The following is a 23,296-nucleotide window of genomic DNA, read 5'->3' on the forward strand; positions in this document are numbered from 1 at the left end:
AAATGTACTTTATCCTCAGCAGGTTACATTATCATCCCCTGGTATATGTGCACTAAATGTACATTATCCTCAGCAGGTTACATTATCATCCCCTGGTATATGTGTACTAAATGTACTTTATCCTCAGCAGGTTACATTATCATCCCCTGGTATATGTGCACTAAATGTACTTTATCCTCAGCAGGTTACATTATCATCCCCTGGTATATATGTGCACTAAATGTACTTTATCCTCAGCAGGTTACATTATCATCCCCTGGTACATGTGCACTAAATGTACTTTATCCTCAGCAGGTTACATTATCATCCCCTGGTATATGTGCACTAAATGTACATTATCCTCAGCAGGTTACATTATCATCCCCTGGTATATGTGTACTAAATGTACTTTATCCTCAGCAGGTTACATTATCATCCCCTGGTATATATGTGCACTAAATGTACTTTATCCTCAGCAGGTTACATTATCATCCCCTGGTACATGTGCACTAAATGTACTTTATCCTCAGCAGGTTACATTATCATCCCCTGGTATATATGTGCACTAAATGTACTTTATCCTCAGCAGGTTACATTATCATCCCCTGGTATATATGTACACTAAATGTACTTTATCCTCAGCAGGTTACATTATCATCCCCTGGTACATGTGCACTAAATGTACTTTATCCTCAGCAGGTTACATTATCATCCCCTGGTATATATGTGCACTAAATGTACATTATCCTCAGCAGGTTACATTATCATCCCCTGGTATATATGCACTAAATGTACTTTATCCTCAGCAGGTTACATTATCATCCCCTGGTATATGTGCACTAAATGTACTTTATCCTCAGCAGGTTACATTATCATCCCCTGGTATATATGTGCACTAAATGTACTTTATCCTCAGCAGGTTACATTATCATCCCCTGGTATATATGTGCACTAAATGTACTTTATCCTCAGCAGGTTACATTGTCATCCCCTGGTACATGTGCACTAAATGTACTTTATCCTCAGCAGGTTACATTATCATCCCCTGGTACATATGTACACTAAATGTACTTTATCCTCAGCAGGTTACATTATCATCCCCTGGTACATGTGCACTAAATGTACTTTATCCTCAGCAGGTTACATTATCATCCCCTGGTATATATGCACTAAGTGTACTTTATCCTCAGCAGGTTACATTATCATCCCCTGGTATATATGCACTAAGTGTACTTTATCCTCAGCAGGTTACATTATCATCCCCTGGTATATATGTGCACTAAATGTACTTTATCCTCAGCAGGTTACATTATCATCCCCTGGTATATGTGCACTAAATGTACTTTATCCTCAGCAGGTTACATTATCATCCCCTGGTATATATGCACTAAATGTACTTTATCCTCAGCAGGTTACATTATCATCCCCTGGTATATATGTGCACTAAATGTACTTTATCCTCAGCAGGTTACATTATCATCCCCTGGTATATATGTGCACTAAATGTACTTTATCCTCAGCAGGTTACATTATCATCCCCTGGTATATGTGCACTAAATGTACTTTATCCTCAGCAGGTTACATTATCATCCCCTGGTATATATGTGCACTAAATGTACATTATCCTCAGCAGGTTACATTATCATCCCCTGGTACATGTGCACTAAATGTACTTTATCCTCAGCAGGTTATATTATCATCCCCTGGTACATATGTGCACTAAATGTACTTTATCCTCAGCAGGTTACATTATCATCCCCTGGTATATATGTGCACTAAATGTACTTTATCCTCAGCAGGTTACATTATCATCCCCTGGTATATGTGCACTAAATGTACATTATCCTCAGCAGGTTACATTATCATCCCCTGGTATATGTGTACTAAATGTACTTTATCCTCAGCAGGTTACATTATCATCCCCTGGTATATGTGCACTAAATGTACTTTATCCTCAGCAGGTTACATTATCATCCCCTGGTATATATGTGCACTAAATGTACTTTATCCTCAGCAGGTTACATTATCATCCGCTGGTACATGTCCACTAAATGTACTTTATCCTCAGCAGGTTACATTATCATCCCCTGGTATATGTGCACTAAATGTACATTATCCTCAGCAGGTTACATTATCATCCCCTGGTATATGTGTACTAAATGTACTTTATCCTCAGCAGGTTACATTATCATCCCCTGGTATATATGTGCACTAAATGTACTTTATCCTCAGCAGGTTACATTATCATCCCCTGGTATATATGTGCACTAAATGTACTTTATCCTCAGCAGGTTACATTATCATCCCCTGGTATATATGTGCACTAAATGTACTTTATCCTCAGCAGGTTACATTATCATCCCCTGGTATATGTATGCACTAAATGTACATTATCCTCAGCAGGTTACATTATCATCCCCTGGTACATGTGCACTAAATGTACTTTATCCTCAGCAGGTTACATTATCATCCCCTGGTATATGTACACTAAATGTACTTTATCCTCAGCAGGTTACATTATCATCCCCTGGTATATGTATGCACTAAATGTACTTTATCCTCAGCAGGTTACATTATCATCCCCTGGTACATGTGCACTAAATGTACTTTATCCTCAGCAGGTTACATTATCATCCCCTGGTATATATGTGCACTAAATGTACTTTATCCTCAGCAGGTTACATTATCATCCCCTGGTATATGTGCACTAAATGTACTTTATCCTCAGCAGGTTACATTATCATCCCCTGGTATATATGTGCACTAAATGTACTTTATCCTCAGCAGGTTACATTATCATCCCCTGGTATATATGTGCACTAAATGTACTTTATCCTCAGCAGGTTACATTATCATCCCCTGGTATATGTACACTAAATGTACTTTATCCTCAGCAGGTTACATTATCATCCCCTGGTATATATGTGCACTAAATGTACTTTATCCTCAGCAGGTTACATTATCATCCCCTGGTACATGTGCACTAAATGTACTTTATCCTCAGCAGGTTACATTATCATCCCCTGGTATATATGTGCACTAAATGTACATTATCCTCAGCAGGTTACATTATCATCCCCTGGTACATATGCACTAAATGTACTTTATCCTCAGCAGGTTACATTATCATCCCCTGGTATATATGTGCACTAAATGTACTTTATCCTCAGCAGGTTACATTATCATCCCCTGGTATATATGTGCACTAAATGTACTTTATCCTCAGCAGGTTACATTATCATCCCCTGGTATATATGTATGCACTAAATGTACTTTATCCTCAGCAGGTTACATTATCATCCCCTGGTATATATGTGCACTAAATGTACTTTATCCTCAGCAGGTTACATTATCATCCCCTGGTATATGTGCACTAAATGTACTTTATCCTCAGCAGGTTACATTATCACCCCCTGGTATATATGTGCACTAAATGTACTTTATCCTCAGCAGGTTACATTATCATCCCCTGGTATATATGTGCACTAAATGTACTTTATCCTCAGCAGGTTACATTATCATCCCCTGGTACATGTGCACTAAATGTACTTTATCCTCAGCAGGTTACATTATCATCCCCTGGTATATATGTGCACTAAATGTACTTTATCCTCAGCAGGTTACATTATCATCCCCTGGTATACATGTGCACTAAATGTACTTTATCCTCAGCAGGTTACATTATCATCCCCTGGTATATATGTGCACTAAATGTACTTTATCCTCAGCAGGTTACATTATCATCCCCTGGTATATATGTGCACTAAATGTACTTTATCCTCAGCAGGTTACATTATCATCCCCTGGTACATGTGCTCTAAATGTACTTTATCCTCAGCAGGTTACATTATCATCCCCTGGTATATATGTGCTCTAAATGTACTTTATCCTCAGCAGGTTACATTATCATCCCCTGGTATATATGTGCACTAAATGTACTTTATCCTCAGCAGGTTACATTATCATCCCCTGGTATATATGTGCACTAAATGTACATTATCCTCAGCAGGTTACATTATCATCCCCTGGTATATATGTGCACTAAATGTACTTTATCCTCAGCAGGTTACATTATCATCCCCTGGTATATATGTGCACTAAATGTACTTTATCCTCAGCAGGTTACATTATCATCCCCTGGTATATATGTGCACTAAACGTACTTTATCCTCAGCAGGTTACATTATCATCCCCTGGTATATATGTGCACTAAAAGTACTTTATCCTCAGCAGGTTACATTATCATCCCCTGGTATATATGTGCACTAAATGTACATTATCCTCAGCAGGTTACATTATCATCCCCTGGTATATGTGCACTAAATGTACTTTATCCTCAGCAGGTTACATTATCATCCCCTGGTATATGTGCACTAAATGTACTTTATCCTCAGCAGGTTACATTATCATCCCCTGGTATATATGTGCACTAAATGTACTTTATCCTCAGCAGGTTACATTATCATCCCCTGGTATATATGTGCACTAAATGTACATTATCCTCAGCAGGTTACATTATCATCCCCTGGTATATATGTGCACTAAATGTACTTTATCCTCAGCAGGTTACATTATCATCCCCTGGTATATGTGCACTAAATGTACTTTATCCTCAGCAGGTTACATTATCATCCCCTGGTATATATGTGCACTAAATGTACTTTATCCTCAGCAGGTTACATTATCATCCCCTGGTATATATGTGCACTAAATGTACTTTATCCTCAGCAGGTTACATTATCATCCCCTGGTATATATGTGCACTAAATGTACATTATCATCAGCAGGTTACATTATCATCCCCTGGTACATGTGCACTAAATGTACTTTATCCTCAGCAGGTTACATTATCATCCCCTGGTATATATGTGCACTAAATGTACTTTATCCTCAGCAGGTTACATTATCATCCCCTGGTATATATGTACACTAAATGTACTTTATCCTCAGCAGGTTACATTATCATCCCCTGGTATATATGTGCACTAAATGTACTTTATCCTCAGCAGGTTACATTATCATCCCCTGGTATATATGTGCACTAAATGTACTTTATCCTCAGCAGGTTACATTATCATCCCCTGGTATATATGTGCACTAAATGTACATTATCCTCAGCAGGTTACATTATCATCCCCTGGTATATATGTGCACTAAATGTACTTTATCCTCAGCAGGTTACATTATCATCCCCTGGTATATATGTGCACTAAATGTACTTTATCCTCAGCAGGTTACATTATCACCCCCTGGTATATATGTGCACTAAATGTACTTTATCCTCAGCAGGTTACATTATCATCCCCTGGTACATGTGCACTAAATGTACTTTATCCTCAGCAGGTTACATTATCACCCCCTGGTATATATGTGCACTAAATGTACTTTATCCTCAGCAGGTTACATTATCATCCCCTGGTACATGTGCACTAAATGTACATTATCCTCAGCAGGTTACATTATCATCCCCTGGTATATATGTGCACTAAATGTACTTTATCCTCAGCAGGTTACATTATCATCCCCTGGTATATATGTGCACTAAATGTACTTTATCCTCAGCAGGTTACATTATCATCCCCTGGTATATATGTGCACTAAATGTACTTTATCCTCAGCAGGTTACATTATCATCCCCTGGTACATGTGCACTAAATGTACATTATCCTCAGCAGGTTACATTATCATCCCCTGGTATATATGTGCACTAAATGTACTTTATCCTCAGCAGGTTACATTATCATCCCCTGGTATATATGTGCTCTAAATGTACATTATCCTCAGCAGGTTACATTATCATCCCCTGGTATATATGTGCACTAAATGTACTTTATCCTCAGCAGGTTACATTATCATCCCCTGGTATATATGTGCACTAAATGTACATTATCCTCAGCAGGTTACATTATCATCCCCTGGTATATATGTGCACTAAATGTACTTTATCCTCAGCAGGTTACATTATCATCCCCTGGTATATATGTGCACTAAATGTACTTTATCCTCAGCAGGTTACATTATCATCCCCTGGTATATATGTGCACTAAATGTACTTTATCCTCAGCAGGTTACATTATCATCCCCTGGTATATATGTGCACTAAATGTACATTATCCTCAGCAGGTTACATTATCATCCCCTGGTATATATGTGCACTAAATGTACTTTATCCTCAGCAGGTTACATTATCATCCCCTGGTATATATGTGCACTAAATGTACATTATCCTCAGCAGGTTACATTATCATCCCCTGGTATATGTGCACTAAATGTACTTTATCCTCAGCAGGTTACATTATCATCCCCTGGTATATATATGCACTAAATGTACTTTATCCTCAGCAGGTTACATTATCATCCCCTGGTATATATGTGCACTAAATGTACTTTATCCTCAGCAGGTTACATTATCATCCCCTGGTATATATGTGCACTAAATGTACATTATCCTCAGCAGGTTACATTATCATCCCCTGGTACATGTGCACTAAATGTACTTTATCCTCAGCAGGTTACATTATCATCCCCTGGTATATGTGCACTAAATGTACTTTATCCTCAGCAGGTTACATTATCATCCCCTGGTATATATGTGCACTAAATGTACTTTATCCTCAGCAGGTTACATTATCATCCCCTGGTATATATGTGCACTAAATGTACTTTATCCTCAGCAGGTTACATTATCATCCCCTGGTATATATGTGCACTAAATGTACATTATCCTCAGCAGGTTACATTATCATCCCCTGGTATATATGTGCACTAAATGTACTTTATCCTCAGCAGGTTACATTATCATCCCCTGGTATATATGTGCACTAAATGTACTTTATCCTCAGCAGGTTACATTATCATCCCCTGGTACATGTGCACTAAATGTACTTTATCCTCAGCAGGTTACATTATCATCCCCTGGTATATGTGCACTAAATGTACTTTATCCTCAGCAGGTTACATTATCATCCCCTGGTACATGTGCACTAAATGTACATTATCCTCAGCAGGTTACATTATCATCCCCTGGTATATATGTGCACTAAATGTACTTTATCCTCAGCAGGTTACATTATCATCCCCTGGTATATATGTGCACTAAATGTACTTTATCCTCAGCAGGTTACATTATCATCCCCTGGTATATATGTACACTAAATGTACTTTATCCTCAGCAGGTTACATTATCATCCCCTGGTATATGTGCACTAAATGTACTTTATCCTCAGCAGGTTACATTATCATCCCCTGGTACATGTGCACTAAATGTACTTTATCCTCAGCAGGTTACATTATCACCCCCTGGTATATATGTGCACTAAATGTACATTATCCTCAGCAGGTTACATTATCACCCCCTGGTATATATGTGCACTAAATGTACATTATCCTCAGCAGGTTACATTATCACCCCCTGGTATATATGTGCACTAAATGTACATTATCCTCAGCAGGTTACATGATCATCACCCTGGTATATGTGCACTAAATGTACATTATCCTCAGCAGGTTACATTATCACCCCCTGGTATATATGTGCACTAAATGTACTTTATCCTCAGCAGGTTACATTATCATCCCCTGGTATATGTACACTAAATGTACTTTATCCTCAGCAGGTTACATTATCATCCCCTGGTACATGTGCACTAAATGTACATTATCCTCAGCAGGTTACATTATCATCCCCTGGTATATGTGCACTAAATGTACATTATCCTCAGCAGGTTACATTATCATCCCCTGGTATATATGTGCACTAAATGTACATTATCCTCAGCAGGTTACATTATCATCCCCTGGTATATATGTGCACTAAATGTACTTTATCCTCAGCAGGTTACATTATCATCCCCTGGTATATGTGCACTAAATGTACATTATCCTCAGCAGGTTACATTATCATCCCCTGGTATATATGCACTAAATGTACTTTATCCTCAGCAGGTTACATTATCACCCCCTGGTATATATGTGCACTAAATGTACTTTATCCTCAGCAGGTTACATTATCACCCCCTGGTATATATGCACTAAATGTACTTTATCCTCAGCAGGTTACATTATCACCCCCTGGTATATATGTGCACTAAATGTACTTTATCCTCAGCAGGTTACATTATCATCCCCTGGTATATGTGCACTAAATGTACATTATCCTCAGCAGGTTACATTATCATCCCCTGGTATATGTGCACTAAATGTACTTTATCCTCAGCAGGTTACATTATCACCCCCTGGTATATATGTGCACTAAATGTACATTATCCTCAGCAGGTTACATTATCATCCCCTGGTATATATGTGCACTAAATGTACTTTATCCTCAGCAGGTTACATGATCATCACCCTGGTATATGTGCACTAAATGTACATTATCCTCAGCAGGTTACATTATCATCCCCTGGTATATATGTGCACTAAATGTACTTTATCCTCAGCAGGTTACATTATCACCCCCTGGTATATATGCACTAAATGTACTTTATCCTCAGCAGGTTACATTATCACCCCCTGGTATATATGTGCACTAAATGTACTTTATCCTCAGCAGGTTACATTATCATCCCCTGGTATATATGTGTACTAAATGTACATTATCCTCAGCAGGTTACATGATCATCACCCTGGTATATGTGCACTAAATGTACTTTATCCTCAGCAGGTTACATTATCACCCCCTGGTATATATGTGTACTAAATGTACATTATCCTCAGCAGGTTACATGATCATCACCCTGGTATATGTGTACTAAATGTACATTATCCTCAGCAGGTAACATGATCATCACCCTGGTATATGTGCACTAAATGTACATTATCCTCAGCAGGTTACATGATCATCACCCTGGTATATGTGCACTAAATGTACATTATCCTCAGCAGGTTACATTATCACCCCCTGGTATATATGTGCACTAAATGTACATTATCCTCAGCAGGTTACATTATCATCCCCTGGTATATATGTGCACTAAATGTACTTTATCCTCAGCAGGTTACATTATCACCCCCTGGTATATATGTGTACTAAATGTACTTTATCCTCAGCAGGTTACATTATCATCCCCTGGTATATATGTGCACTAAATGTACTTTATCCTCAGCAGGTTACGTTATCATCCCCTGGTACATGTATGCACTAAATGTACATTATCCTCAGCAGGTTACATTATCATCCCCTGGTATATGTGCACTAAATGTACTTTATCCTCAGCAGGTTACATTATCATCCCCTGGTATATGTGCACTAAATGTACTTTATCCTCAGCAGGTTACATTATCATCCCCTGGTATATATGTGCACTAAATGTACTTGATCCTCAGCAGGTTACATTATCATCCCCTGGTATATATGTACACTAAATGTACTTTATCCTCAGCAGGTTACATTATCATCCCCTGGTATATATGTGCACTAAATGTACTTTATCCTCAGCAGGTTACATTATCATCCCCTGGTATATATGTGCACTAAATGTACATTATCCTCAGCAGGTTACATTATCATCCCCTGGTATATATGTGTGCACTAAATGTACTTTATCCTCAGCAGGTTACATTATCATCCCCTGGTATATATGTGCAGTAAATGTACTTTATCCTTAGCAGGTTACATTATCATCCCCTGGTATATGTGTGCACTAAATGTACTTTATCCTCAGCAGGTTACATTATCATCCCCTGGTATATATGTGCACTAAATGTACATTATCCTCAGCAGGTTACATTATCATCCCCTGGTATATGTGCACTAAATGTACTTTATCCTCAGCAGGTTACATTATCATCCCCTGGTATATGTGCACTAAATGTACTTTATCCTCAGCAGGTTACATTATCATCCCCTGGTATATGTGCACTAAATGTACTTTATCCTCAGCAGGTTACATTATCATCCCCTGGTATATGTGCACTAAATGTACATTATCCTCAGCAGGTTACATTATCATCCCCTGGTATATATGTGCACTAAATGTACATTATCCTCAGCAGGTTACATTATCATCCCCTGGTACATGTGCACTAAATGTACTTTATCCTCAGCAGGTTACATTATCATCCCCTGGTATATATGTGCACTAAATGTACATTATCCTCAGCAGGTTACATTATCATCCCCTGGTACACGTGCACTAAATGTACTTTATCCTCAGCAGGTTACATTATCATCCCCTGGTATATGTGCACTAAATGTACTTGATCCTCAGCAGGTTACATTATCATCCCCTGGTATATATGTGCACTAAATGTACATTATCCTCAGCAGGTTACATTATCATCCCCTGGTACATGTGCACTAAATGTACATTATCCTCAGCAGGTTACATTATCATCCCCTGGTACATGTGCACTAAATGTACTTTATCCTCAGCAGGTTACATTATCATCCCCTGGTATACATGTGCACTAAATGTACTTTATCCTCAGCAGGTTACATTATCATCCCCTGGTATATATGTGCACTAAATGTACATTATCCTCAGCAGGTTACATTATCATCCCCTGGTATATATGTGCACTAAATGTACTTTATCCTCAGCAGGTTACATTATCATCCCCTGGTATATGTGCACTAAATGTACTTTATCCTCAGCAGGTTACATTATCATCCCCTGGTATATATGTGCACTAAATGTACTTTATCCTCAGCAGGTTACATTATCATCCCCTGGTATATATGTGCACTAAATGTACATTATCCTCAGCAGGTTACATTATCATCCCCTGGTATATATGTGCACTAAATGTACTTTATCCTCAGCAGGTTACATTATCATCCCCTGGTATATATGTACACTAAATGTACTTTATCCTCAGCAGGTTACATTATCATCCCCTGGTATATATGTGCACTAAATGTACATTATCCTCAGCAGGTTACATTATCATCCCCTGGTATATATATGCACTAAATGTACATTATCCTCAGCAGGTTACATTATCATCCCCTGGTATATATGTACACTAAATGTACTTTATCCTCAGCAGGTTACATTATCATCCCCTGGTACATGTGCACTAAATATACATTATCCTCAGCAGGTTACATTATCACCCCCTGGTATATGTGCACTAAATGTACTTTATCCTCAGCAGGTTACATTATCATCCCCTGGTATATATGTGCACTAAATGTACATTATCCTCAGCAGGTTACATTATCATCCCCTGGTATATATGTACACTAAATGTACTTTATCCTCAGCAGGTTACATTATCATCCCCTGGTACATGTGCACTAAATGTACATTATCCTCAGCAGGTTACATTATCACCCCCTGGTATATATGCACTAAATGTACATTATCCTCAGCAGGTTACATTATCATCCCCTGGTACATATGCACTAAATGTACATTATCCTCAGCAGGTTACATTATCACCCCCTGGTATATATGTGCACTAAATGTACTTTATCCTCAGCAGGTTACATTATCATCCCCTGGTATATATGTGCACTAAATGTACTTTATCCTCAGCAGGTTACATTATCATCCCCTGGTATATGTACACTAAATGTACTTTATCCTCAGCAGGTTACATTATCATCCCCTGGTATATATGTGCACTAAATGTACATTATCCTCAGCAGGTTACATTATCATCCCCTGGTATATATGTGCACTAAATGTACTTTATCCTCAGCAGGTTACATTATCATCCCCTGGTATATATGTGCACTAAATGTACATTATCCTCAGCAGGTTACATTATCATCCCCTGGTATATATATGCACTAAATGTACATTATCCTCAGCAGGTTACATTATCATCCCCTGGTATATATGTACACTAAATGTACTTTATCCTCAGCAGGTTACATTATCATCCCCTGGTATATGTACACTAAATGTACTTTATCCTCAGCAGGTTACATTATCATCCCCTGGTATATATGTGCACTAAATGTACTTTATCCTCAGCAGGTTACATTATCATCCCCTGGTATATGTACACTAAATGTACTTTATCCTCAGCAGGTTACATTATCATCCCCTGGTATATATGTGCACTAAATGTACTTTATCCTCAGCAGGTTACATTATCATCCCCTGGTATATGTACACTAAATGTACTTTATCCTCAGCAGGTTACATTATCATCCCCTGGTATATATGTGCACTAAATGTACTTTATCCTCAGCAGGTTACATTATCATCCCCTGGTATATATGTGCACTAAATGTACTTTATCCTCAGCAGGTTACATTATCATCCCCTGGTATATATGCACTAAATGTACATTATCCTCAGCAGGTTACATTATCATCCCCTGGTACATGTGCACTAAATGTACTTTATCCTCAGCAGGTTACATTATCATCCCCTGGTACATGTGCACTAAATGTACATTATCCTCAGCAGGTTACATTATCATCCCCTGGTATATGTGTGCACTAAATGTACTTTATCCTCAGCAGGTTACATTATCATCCCCTGGTATATATGTGCACTAAATGTACTTTATCCTCAGCAGGTTACATTATCATCCCCTGGTATATGTGCACTAAATGTACTTTATCCTCAGCAGGTTACATTATCATCCCCTGGCATATATGTGCACTAAATGTACTTTATCCTCAGCAGGTTACATTATCATCCCCTGGTATATGTGCACTAAATGTACATTATCCTCAGCAGGTTACATTATCATCCCCTGGTATATATGTACACTAAATGTACTTTATCCTCAGCAGGTTACATTATCATCCCCTGGTATATGTGTGCACTAAATGTACTTTATCCTCAGCAGGTTACATTATCATCCCCTGGTATATATGTGCACTAAATGTACTTTATCCTCAGCAGGTTACATTATCATCCCCTGGTATATATGTGCACTAAATGTACTTTATCCTCAGCAGGTTACATTATCATCCCCTGGTATATATGTGCACTAAATGTACATTATCCTCAGCAGGTTACATTATCATCCCCTGGTATATATGTGCACTAAATGTACTTTATCCTCAGCAGGTTACATTATCATCCCCTGGTATATGTGCACTAAATGTACATTATCCTCAGCAGGTTACATTATCACCCCCTGGTATATGTGCACTAAATGTACTTTATCCTCAGCAGGTTACATTATCATCCCCTGGTACATGTGCACTAAATGTACTTTATCCTCAGCAGGTTACATTATCATCCCCTGGTATATATGTGCACTAAATGTACTTTATCCTCAGCAGGTTACATTATCACCCCCTGGTATATGTGCACTAAATGTACTTTATCCTCAGCAGGTTACATTATCATCCCCTGGTATATATGTGCACTAAATGTACTTTATCCTCAGCAGGTTACATTATCATCCCCTGGTATATATGCACTAAATGTACTTTATCCTCAGCAGGTTACATTATCATCCCCTGGTATATATGTGCACTAAATGTACTTTATCCTCAGCAGGTTACATTATCATCCCCTGGTATATATGCACTAAATGTACTTTATCCTCAGCAGGTTACATTATCATCCCCTGGTATATGTGCACTAAATGTACTTTATCCTCAGCAGGTTACATTATCATCCCCTGGTATATATGTGCACTAAATGTACTTTATCCTCAGCAGGTTACATTATCATCCCCTGGTATATATGTGCACTAAATGTACTTTATCCTCAGCAGGTTACATTATCATCCCCTGGTATATATGTGCACTAAATGTACTTTATCCTCAGCAGGTTACATTATCATCCCCTGGTATATGTGCACTAAATGTACTTTATCCTTAGCAGGTTACATTATCATCCCCTGGTATATATGTGCACTAAATGTACTTTATCCTCAGCAGGTTATATCGGTGGGATTCCCCTCACAAAGTTATGGGCTGTAATGACAGTAATTTCCTAGCATATCAGAGGGAGAGGAGGTGCTCTCTGCATGAGAGGAGTGCAGCAGTGCCGTCCGGCAGCCTAAAGACCATGTGGAGGGCAATTAGCACTGAACAACCAATGTATCAGCGGGCACCTGAAGAAGGGCAGGCAGTGGGCACTGAATAGCTGAAGAAGTGATGAGAGCAATTAAACAACTGTCAAATAAGGAGCAATACAAGAATATCTACCAAAATATAAACGATAATTGTGCAGCTTTATTCTTATTCATACTGTGGCTGGAGGTGGATGTAGGGGGGCTGGAGGTGGATTTGGTTGGATGTAGGAGGCTGGAGGTGGATGTAGGAGGCTGGAGGTGGATGTGGAAAGCTGTAGGGGGATGTTGGTGATGTGGGTGGCTGTAGGGGGATGTGGGTGGCTGTAGGGGGATGTGGGTGGCTGTAGGGGGATGTAGGTGGATGTGGGTGGATGTAGGTGGCTGTAGGGGGAAGTAGGGGTATGCGGGGGGATGTAGGTGGATGTGGGTGGCTGGATGTGGATGTAGGGGTCTGGAGGTGGATGTAGGTGGCTGGATGTGGATGTGGGTGGCTGGAGGTGGATGTGGGTGGCTGGAGGTGGATGTAGGGGTCTGGAGGTGGATGTAGGGGGATGTGGGTGGCTGGAGGCGGATGTAGGGGTCTGGAGGTGGATGTATGTGGATGTGGGTGGCTGGAGGTGGATGTAAGGGTCTGGAGGTGGATGTACGTGGCTGGAGGTGGATGTAGGTGGATGTGGGTGGCTGGAGGTGGATGTAGGTGGATGTGGGTGGCTGTAAGGGGATGTTGGTGGATGTGGGTGGATGTAAGTGGCTGTAGGGGGATGCGGGTGGCTGTAGGGGGATGTAGGTGGCTGTGGGTGGATGGAGGTGGATATAGGGGTCTGGAGGTGGATGTGGGTGGCTGGATGTGGATGTGGGTGGCTGGAGGTGGATGTGGGTGGCTGTAAGGGGATTTTGGTGGATGTGGGTGGATGTAAGTGGCTGTAGGGGGATGTGGGTGGATGTAGGTGGAAGTGGGTGGCTGTAGGGGGATGTAGGTGGCTGTAGGGAGCTGGATGTGGATGTGGGTGGCTGGAGGTGGATGTGGGTGGCTGGAGGTGGATGTAGGGGTCAGGAGGTGGATGTGGGTGGCTGGAGGTGGATGTAGGGGTCTGGAGGTGGATGTAGGGGTCTGGAGGTGGATGGAGGTGGATGTGTGTGGCTGGAGGTGGATGTGGGTGGCTGGAGGTGGATGTGGGTGGCTGGAGGTGGATGTGGGTGGCTGTAAGGGGATGTTGGTGGATGTGGGTGGATGTAGGTGGATGTGGGTGGCTGTAGGGGGCTGGATGTGGATGTAGGTGGTTGGATGTGGGTGTAGGGGTCTGGAGGTGGTTGTGGGTGGCTGGAGGTGGATGTAGGGGTCTGGAGGTGGATGTAGGGGTCTGGAGGTGGATGTAGGGGTCTGGAGGTGGATGTGGGTGGCTGGAGGTGGATGTGGGTGGCTGGAGGTGGATGTGGGTGGCTGGAGGTGGATGTGGGTGGCTGGAGGTGGATGTAGGGGTCTGGAGGTGGATGTGGGTGGCTGTAAGGGGATGTTGGTGGATGTAAGTGGCTGTAGGGGGATGCGGGTGGATGTAGGTGGCTGGATGTGGATGTGGGTGGCTGGAGGTGGATATAGGGGTCTAGAGGTGGATGTAGGTGGCTGGAGGTGGAAGTAGGGGGTCTGGTGGTGGATGTAGGTGGCTGTATTGTGCTAGAAATGAAAAGGGCGCTGATAAAGTGATTTGTATTTCTGCATCGGTGAAAATACTAAAGCTGACGGTGACTGATGTTTTTACCGACGTGAGAATAATGTATGCAGGAACCATATGTCTCTCCCCCACACCGAGTGCCAGATCCAGAGCTGCGCATCTTAATAGTTGGCGATATTCTGCAGCTGCGTATGCGCAAAAATTGCCACAAACTCACACAGGGTATGCGTTACAGAGTGGCACCCTTGTGATCGAGACAGATGGTATCAGAAATGTAAAATAGTGATGGGCGTGTCTGTGCAGTGTTTAGTAGCGCACGCAAATATGGTCCGTTCAGTGGGTGTGTAGCGGACGTGTCAATTCAAGTGTTTGCTTACACAGACACACAGCCGCAGGCACAGGAGGCCGCGGTCTGACAGAGAAACTGCACTTGCCATGGGGCTGGTACAGGAGACCGCGGTCTGACGGAGAAACTGCACCTGCCATGGGGCTGGCACAGGAGGCCGAGGTCTGACGGAGAAACTGCACCTGCCATGGGGCTGGTACAGGAGGCTGCGGTCTGACGGAGAAACCACCTACCATGGGGCTGGCACAGGAGGCCGCGGTCTGACGGAGAAACTGCACCTACCATGGGGCTGGCACAGGAGGCCGCGGTCTGACGGAGAAACTGCACCTGCCATGGGGCTGGCACAGGAGGCCGAGGTCTGACGGAGAAACTGCACCTACCATGGGGCTGGCACAGGAGGCCGAGGCCTGACGGAGAAACTGCACCTGCCATGGGGCTGGCACAGGAGGCCGAGGTCTGACGGAGAAACTGCACCTGCCATGGGGCTGGCACAGGAGGCCGAGGTCTGACGGAGAAACTGCACCTACCATGGGGCTGGCACAGGAGGCCGAGGCCTGACGGAGAAACTGCACCTGCCATGGGGCTGGCACAGGAGGCCGAGGCCTGACGGAGAAACTGCACCTACCATGGGGCTGGCACAGGAGGCCGAGGTCTGACGGAGAAACTGCACCTGCCATGGCGCTGGCACAGGAGGCCACAGTCTGACGGAGAAACTGCACTTGTCATAGGGCTGGCACAGGAGGCCGAGGTCTGACGGAGAAACTGCACCTACCATGGGGCTGGCACAGGAGGCCGAGGTCTGACGGAGAAACTGCACCTACCATGGGGCTGGCACAGGAGGCCGAGGCCTGACGGAGAAACTGCACCTGCCATGGGGCTGGCACAGGAGGCCGAGGTCTGACGGAGAAACTGCACCTACCATGGGGCTGGCACAGGAGGCCGAGGTCTGACGGAGAAACTGCACCTGCCATGGCGCTGGCACAGGAGGCCACAGTCTGACGGAGAAACTGCACTTGTCATAGGGCTGGCACAGGAGGCCGAGGTCTGACGGAGAAACTGCACCTACCATGGGGCTGGTACAGGAGGCCGTGGTCTGACGGAGAAACTGCACCTGCCATGGGGCTGGTACAGGAGGCCACAGTCTGACGGAGAAACTGCACTTGTCATAGGGCTGCTGAAAGTTTCGATGGTGGCGTATAAAAACCGGTATTACAGCGTGCACGGATGCTAAAACTGGGCGTCTCAGTCCTTGCATATTTGGCCGCACTGATGTACACAAGGGAAGGAGTTTGTAGCGGTATCTGCATAAAGTTGCAGACGGGCAACCGCCAAAAGGAGCTGCTGCGGGCGACTCAGAACCAGACCCAAAGGCTCTGTAATCTGCCCCAAAATTCTGCCCAGCAGCGAATTAGCTCAACGTCCCTCCTGTGAATGAAACCAACGTTTTCCCCAGCAGAGTAGACACACTGAGGAGATTATACAAGTAATGTACAGGGGAAGTTACCTTTTTTGCCGACTCCTCCCTGGAAGGATTGGCCGAAGCAGCTCTCACCTGTTATAAAAGAATGACAATAATAAAACATGAGATGGTTATAAGAGATGTCTGCAGACAGAAGCCACCGAGGCACACATAGCAAGTCGGCGTAATCCATATATCTGCGAGTAACTAACATAATTCTCCCTGGCGCTATCGCTGCTATGACATTAAGTGGCTAATCCTGCAGGTGTTAATGTCTCACGTTCTGCCAGTAGATGTGTGAGAAGCAGGCTGCTCGGGGCTCAAACAGGTGATTACAAGACTATGAAACGCTTCCATGCTGTCTGATTTTGTGGGAGGACAGGCAGATGGCCCGGTCCTCAGCTGGTATACATGGAAGAGCTTAACACTCGCACTGCTACATGGTCCTCCCCCGTACCCAACATTGGAATCGGTATGATATCCCGGCTGCCGCATGGCTGGGAGTTCGAATCCCGGCAGCGCGACAAAACAGCGGAAGCCCGACAGTGCTGGAAATCCCGATCGTGGTAAGGTAAGCATCAACTAATCCAACTAACCCCCCTAACCCTAACCCTCCTTAGGGGTGCCTAACCCTAACCTCCCCCCCTGTGCCTAACCCCAACCCCCCCTTCCCCGCTGCCTAAACCTAAGTCCCCCGGGGGGGTGCCTAACCCTGACCCTCTCTCCCCCTAGCCTAACCCTCCCGGGGGGTGGGGGGGGGGGTGCCTAACCCTAAGTCCTCCCCGGGTGTCATAAACCTAACCCTCCCCCCCCTGCAGCTGTCTGCTCAAGGCGCTCGGCATCCCTTCGATCGGGATGCCGGGCTCCCGGCGTCGGGGAAATGACAGGCGTCTAGATATAGACGCAGGTCATTTATCCCACGGCGGGATAAAGCAGTCGGGAAACCGGCTGCCGGCTTCCCGATTGTATACCCCAACATTATATGCATAGAGGTGTGAGATGGAGAAGTGTTTAATGTGATTTACGGACGTGAGGGTTAGGAGACAGAGTGAAAAGTGATAAGAAAGTGATAAGGTGCCAGCCAATCAGCTCCCAACTGTCATCTCACAGGCTGTGTTTGAAAAATGACAGTTGGGAGCCGATTTGCTGGCACCTTATCACTTTCTTATCACTTTTCACTCTGTCTCCTAACACTGCTTAGTAACTAGACCCCTTCTGCGCACGTGCCTGCGCAATATTTTCAGGGAAGGGTCATACTGAAAACACCCCAGCCCTGGAATTGGATCGTGATATATATCAGTGCTGTAATTGGAGAGCAGTGCACCCTGTGCCAGCCCGGCCCATAAACTCGCCACCGGCACTAGTAAGTAGATCACTGCCCTGAGCGTCCTAAGGAGGCTGCGGGCAGCTCAACAGGCTGCAGGGTGCCTGCCCGGGCATCCCTTGGCACTCTGGGCTGCTGGCAGCAGTGCTACTGGCTGCAGGCTGCTGTTCCAGGCGCCCTGTAAGTTACAAGTACCACTCGCACAGCCCTAGTTATTGCACTGGTATATGGTAAGGGATAATGGGCCGGATTCATTACCGATCGCAACTGGGATTACGCACGCAATCGTCAGATTGTTGCCTTCTGTGCATGCATCACAGGGTACGAAGACTCCACATATCGATCGGGACGGTGATCGCAGTGATTACGCAGACCCATTGTAGAGTGATTGACAGGAAGCGATCGTTTGGGGGGTGGTGACGGGGGGTGGTTGTCGAAATGTAAGCGTGCCAGTACGTTTGAACGCCGTTGCAGGGGCATGCATAAATTAGCCACGGCGATGCCCTACGCAGTGTGAGCTTTCACTACGTTCAATGAGATTAGCGATTGCCGAGGTCAGACCTTGTGTAAGTGTGCGTGAGGCTGCGATTGTACTCCATGTTACCGATGGTTTCGCAGACTTCCAATGTATTACGAAGGTAAAGTGGGCGTCCTTGTCTTAGGCTGCAACGGCACAGCGATCGCAATCATTAGCATATTTTCTGAGGCTGTGAGCGTAATCACTGCTGCGATCGCAAAAGGGATCCTTACTGAATAAGGGCCCATTGTTCCTTCTAAAAATTATATAAGGCATACAGTACCCACTATTGCAAATGCCCAGGATATTAGAAGTCACTGCGGAGTCTTAGGACAATATAAAGGCTTCCTTGCTGCACTGTGAACGTAACAATCTCTACTAATCATTTGCTTCTAATTGATATAGATGTCTGACTGCTGCACTGATAATAGGATGGGAGCAGATGTTACCGTGACCCTGGCAGCCAGACAATGAGCTGCCACTACCTCTGCGAGCCTTGGCAGAGCACCAGCGGATGGTGAGATAGTCTGAGTCATGGAGAGGAATCATTCCGTCACCTCGGGTGATCGCACAGTCCATAGGGTCACTGGCCTCATCTACTGTATAAATTATACTATACTATATAAGTGCAGTAACAGCGATACAGGTAACACGTATAACTGAGGTGTTCTGGCCTCATCTACTGTCTCTCTATATAAGTGCAGTAACAGCGATACAGGTAACACGTATAACTGAGGTGTTCTGGCCTCATCTACTGTATCTCTCTATATAAGTGCAGTAACAGCGATACAAGTAACACGTATAACTGAGGTGTTCTGGCCTCATCTACTGTCTCTATATATAAGTGCAGTAACAGCGATACAGGTAACACGTATAACTGAGGTGTTCTGGCCTCATCTACTGTCTCTCTCTATATAAGTGCAGTAACAGCGATACAAGTAACACGTATAACTGAGGTGTTCTGGCCTCATCTACTGTCTCTCTCTATATAAGTGCAGTAACAGCGATACAAGTAACACGTATAACTGAGGTGTTCTGGCCTCATCTACTGTCTCTCTCTATATAAGTGCAGTAACAGCGATACAAGTAACACGTATAACTGAGGTGTTCTGGCCTCATCTACTGTCTCTCTCTATATAAGTGCAGTAACAGCGATACATGTAACACGTATAACTGAGGTGTTCTGGCCTCATCTACTGTCTCTCTCTATATAAGTGCAGTAACAGCGATACAAGTAACACGTATAACTGAGGTGTTCTGGCCTCATCTACTGTCTCTCTCTATATAAGTGCAGTAACAGCGATACAAGTAACACGTATAACTGAGGTGTTCTGGCCTCATCTACTGTCTCTCTATATATAAGTGCAGTAACAGCGATACAAGTAACACGTATAACTGAGGTGTTCTGGCCTCATCTACTGTCTCTCTATATATAAGTGCAGTAACAGCGATACAAGTAACACGTATAACTGAGGTGTTCTGGCCTCATCTACTGTCTCTCTATATAAGTGCTGTAACAGCGATACAAGTAACACGTATAACTGAGGTGTTCTGGCCTCATCTACTGTCTCTCTCTATATAAGTGCAGTAACAGCGATACAAGTAACACGTATAACTGAGGTGTTCTGGCCTCATCTACTGTCTCTCTCTATATAAGTGCAGTAACAGCGATACAAGTAACACGTATAACTGAGGTGTTCTGGCCTCATCTACTGTCTCTCTCTATATAAGTGCAGTAACAGCGATACAAGTAACACGTATAACTGAGGTGTTCTGGCCTCATCTACTGTCTCTCTATATAAGTGCAGTAACAGGGATACAAGTAACACGTATAACTGAGGTGTTCTGGCCTCATCTACTGTCTCTCTATATAAGTGCCGTAACAGCGATACAAGTAACACGTATAACTGAGGTGTTCTGGCCTCATCTACTGTCTCTCTCTATATAAGTGCAGTAACAGCGATACAAGTAACACGTATAACTGAGGTGTTCTGGCCTCATCTACTGTCTCTCTCTATATAAGTGCAGTAACAGCGATACAAGTAACACGTATAACTGAGGTGTTCTGGCCTCATCTACTGTCTCTCTCTATATAAGTGTAGTAACAGGGATACAAGTAACACGTATAACTGAGGTGTTCTGGCCTCATCTACTGTCTCTCTCTATATAAGTGCAGTAACAGCGATACAAGTAACACGTATAACTGAGGTGTTCTGGCCTCATCTACTGTCTCTCTCTATATAAGTGCAGTAACAGCGATACAAGTAACACGTATAACTGAGGTGTTCTGGCCTCATCTACTGTCTCTCTCTATATAAGTGCAGTAACAGCGATACAAGTAACACGTATAACTGAGGTGTTCTGGCCTCATCTACTGTCTCTCTCTATATAAGTGCAGTAACAGCGATACAAGTAACACGTATAACTGAGGTGTTCTGGCCTCATCTACTGTCTCTCTCTATATAAGTGCAGTAACAGCGATACAAGTAACACGTATAACTGAGGTGTTCTGGCCTCATCTACTGTCTCTCTCTATATAAGTGCTGTAACAGCGATACAAGTAACACGTATAACTGAGGTGTTCTGGCCTCATCTACTATCTCTCTCTATATAAGTGCAGTAACAGCGATACAAGTAACACGTATAACTGAGGTGTTCTGGCCTCATCTACTGTCTCTCTCTATATAAGTGCAGTAACAGCGATACAAGTAACACGTATAACTGAGGTGTTCTGGCCTCATCTACTGTCTCTCTCTATATAAGTGCTGTAACAGCGATACAAGTAACACGTATAACTGAGGTGTTCTGGCCTCATCTACTGTCTCTCTCTATATAAGTGCTGTAACAGCGATACATGTAACACGTATAACTGAGGTGTTCTGGCCTCATCTACTGTCTCTCTCTATATAAGTGCTGTAACAGCGATACAAGTAACACGTATAACTGAGGTGTTCTGGCCTCATCTACTATCTCTCTCTATATAAGTGCAGTAACAGCGATACAAGTAACACGTATAACTGAGGTGTTCTGGCCTCATCTACTGTCTCTCTCTATATAAGTGCAGTAACAGGGATACAAGTAACACGTATAACTGAGGTGTTCTGGCCTCATCTACTGTCTCTCTCTATATAAGTGCAGTAACAGCGATACAGGTAACACGTATAACTGAGGTGTTCTGGCCTCATCTACTGTCTCTCTCTATATAAGTGCAGTAACAGCGATACAAGTAACACGTATAACTGAGGTGTTCTGGCCTCATCTACTGTCTCTCTCTATATAAGTGCAGTAACAGCGATACAAGTAACACGTATAACTGAGGTGTTCTGGCCTCATCTACTGTCTCTCTCTATATAAGTGCAGTAACAGGGATACAAGTAACACGTATAACTGAGGTGTTCTGGCCTCATCTACTGTCTCTCTCTATATAAGTGCAGTAACAGCGATACAAGTAACACGTATAACTGAGGTGTTCTGGCCTCATCTACTGTCTCTCTCTATATAAGTGCAGTAACAGCGATACATGTAACACGTATAACTGAGGTGTTCTGGCCTCATCTACTGTCTCTCTCTATATAAGTGCAGTAACAGCGATACAAGTAACACGTATAACTGAGGTGTTCTGGCCTCATCTACTGTCTCTCTCTATATAAGTGCAGTAACAGGGATACAAGTAACACGTATAACTGAGGTGTTCTGGCCTCATCTACTGTCTCTCTCTATATAAGTGCAGTAACAGCGATACATGTAACACGTATAACTGAGGTGTTCTGGCCTCATCTACTGTCTCTCTATATATAAGTGCAGTAACAGCGATACAAGTAACACGTATAACTGAGGTGTTCTGGCCTCATCTACTGTCTCTCTCTATATAAGTGCAGTAACAGGGATACAAGTAACACGTATAACTGAGGTGTTCTGGCCTCATCTACTGTCTCTCTATATATAAGTGCAGTAACAGCGATACAAGTAACACGTATAACTGAGGTGTTCTGGCCTCATCTACTGTCTCTCTCTATATAAGTGCAGTAACAGCGATACAAGTAACACGTATAACTGAGGTGTT

The 23,296-nt window shown here is 43.2% G+C and overlaps 1 long non-coding RNA gene across 1 annotated transcript in view; it reads right to left on the minus strand.

The window, feature by feature from the left end:
• LOC148454284 (uncharacterized) overlaps positions 1 to 17,488 on the minus strand; it is a 55,798-nt gene extending 38,310 nt beyond the window's left edge. Inside the window, exon 1 of the long non-coding RNA XR_015874819.1 lies at positions 17,438 to 17,488. This is a non-coding gene — a long non-coding RNA (uncharacterized LOC148454284). The remainder of the gene's footprint in view (positions 1 to 17,437) is intronic.
• Positions 17,489 to 23,296: the final 5,808 nt, after the last annotated feature.

The sequence above is a fragment of the Taudactylus pleione genome, unplaced genomic scaffold, assembly GCF_031769625.1.
Source record: "Taudactylus pleione unplaced genomic scaffold, aTauple2 ptg001017l, whole genome shotgun sequence".
Classification (NCBI taxonomy): Eukaryota; Metazoa; Chordata; class Amphibia; order Anura; family Myobatrachidae; genus Taudactylus; species Taudactylus pleione.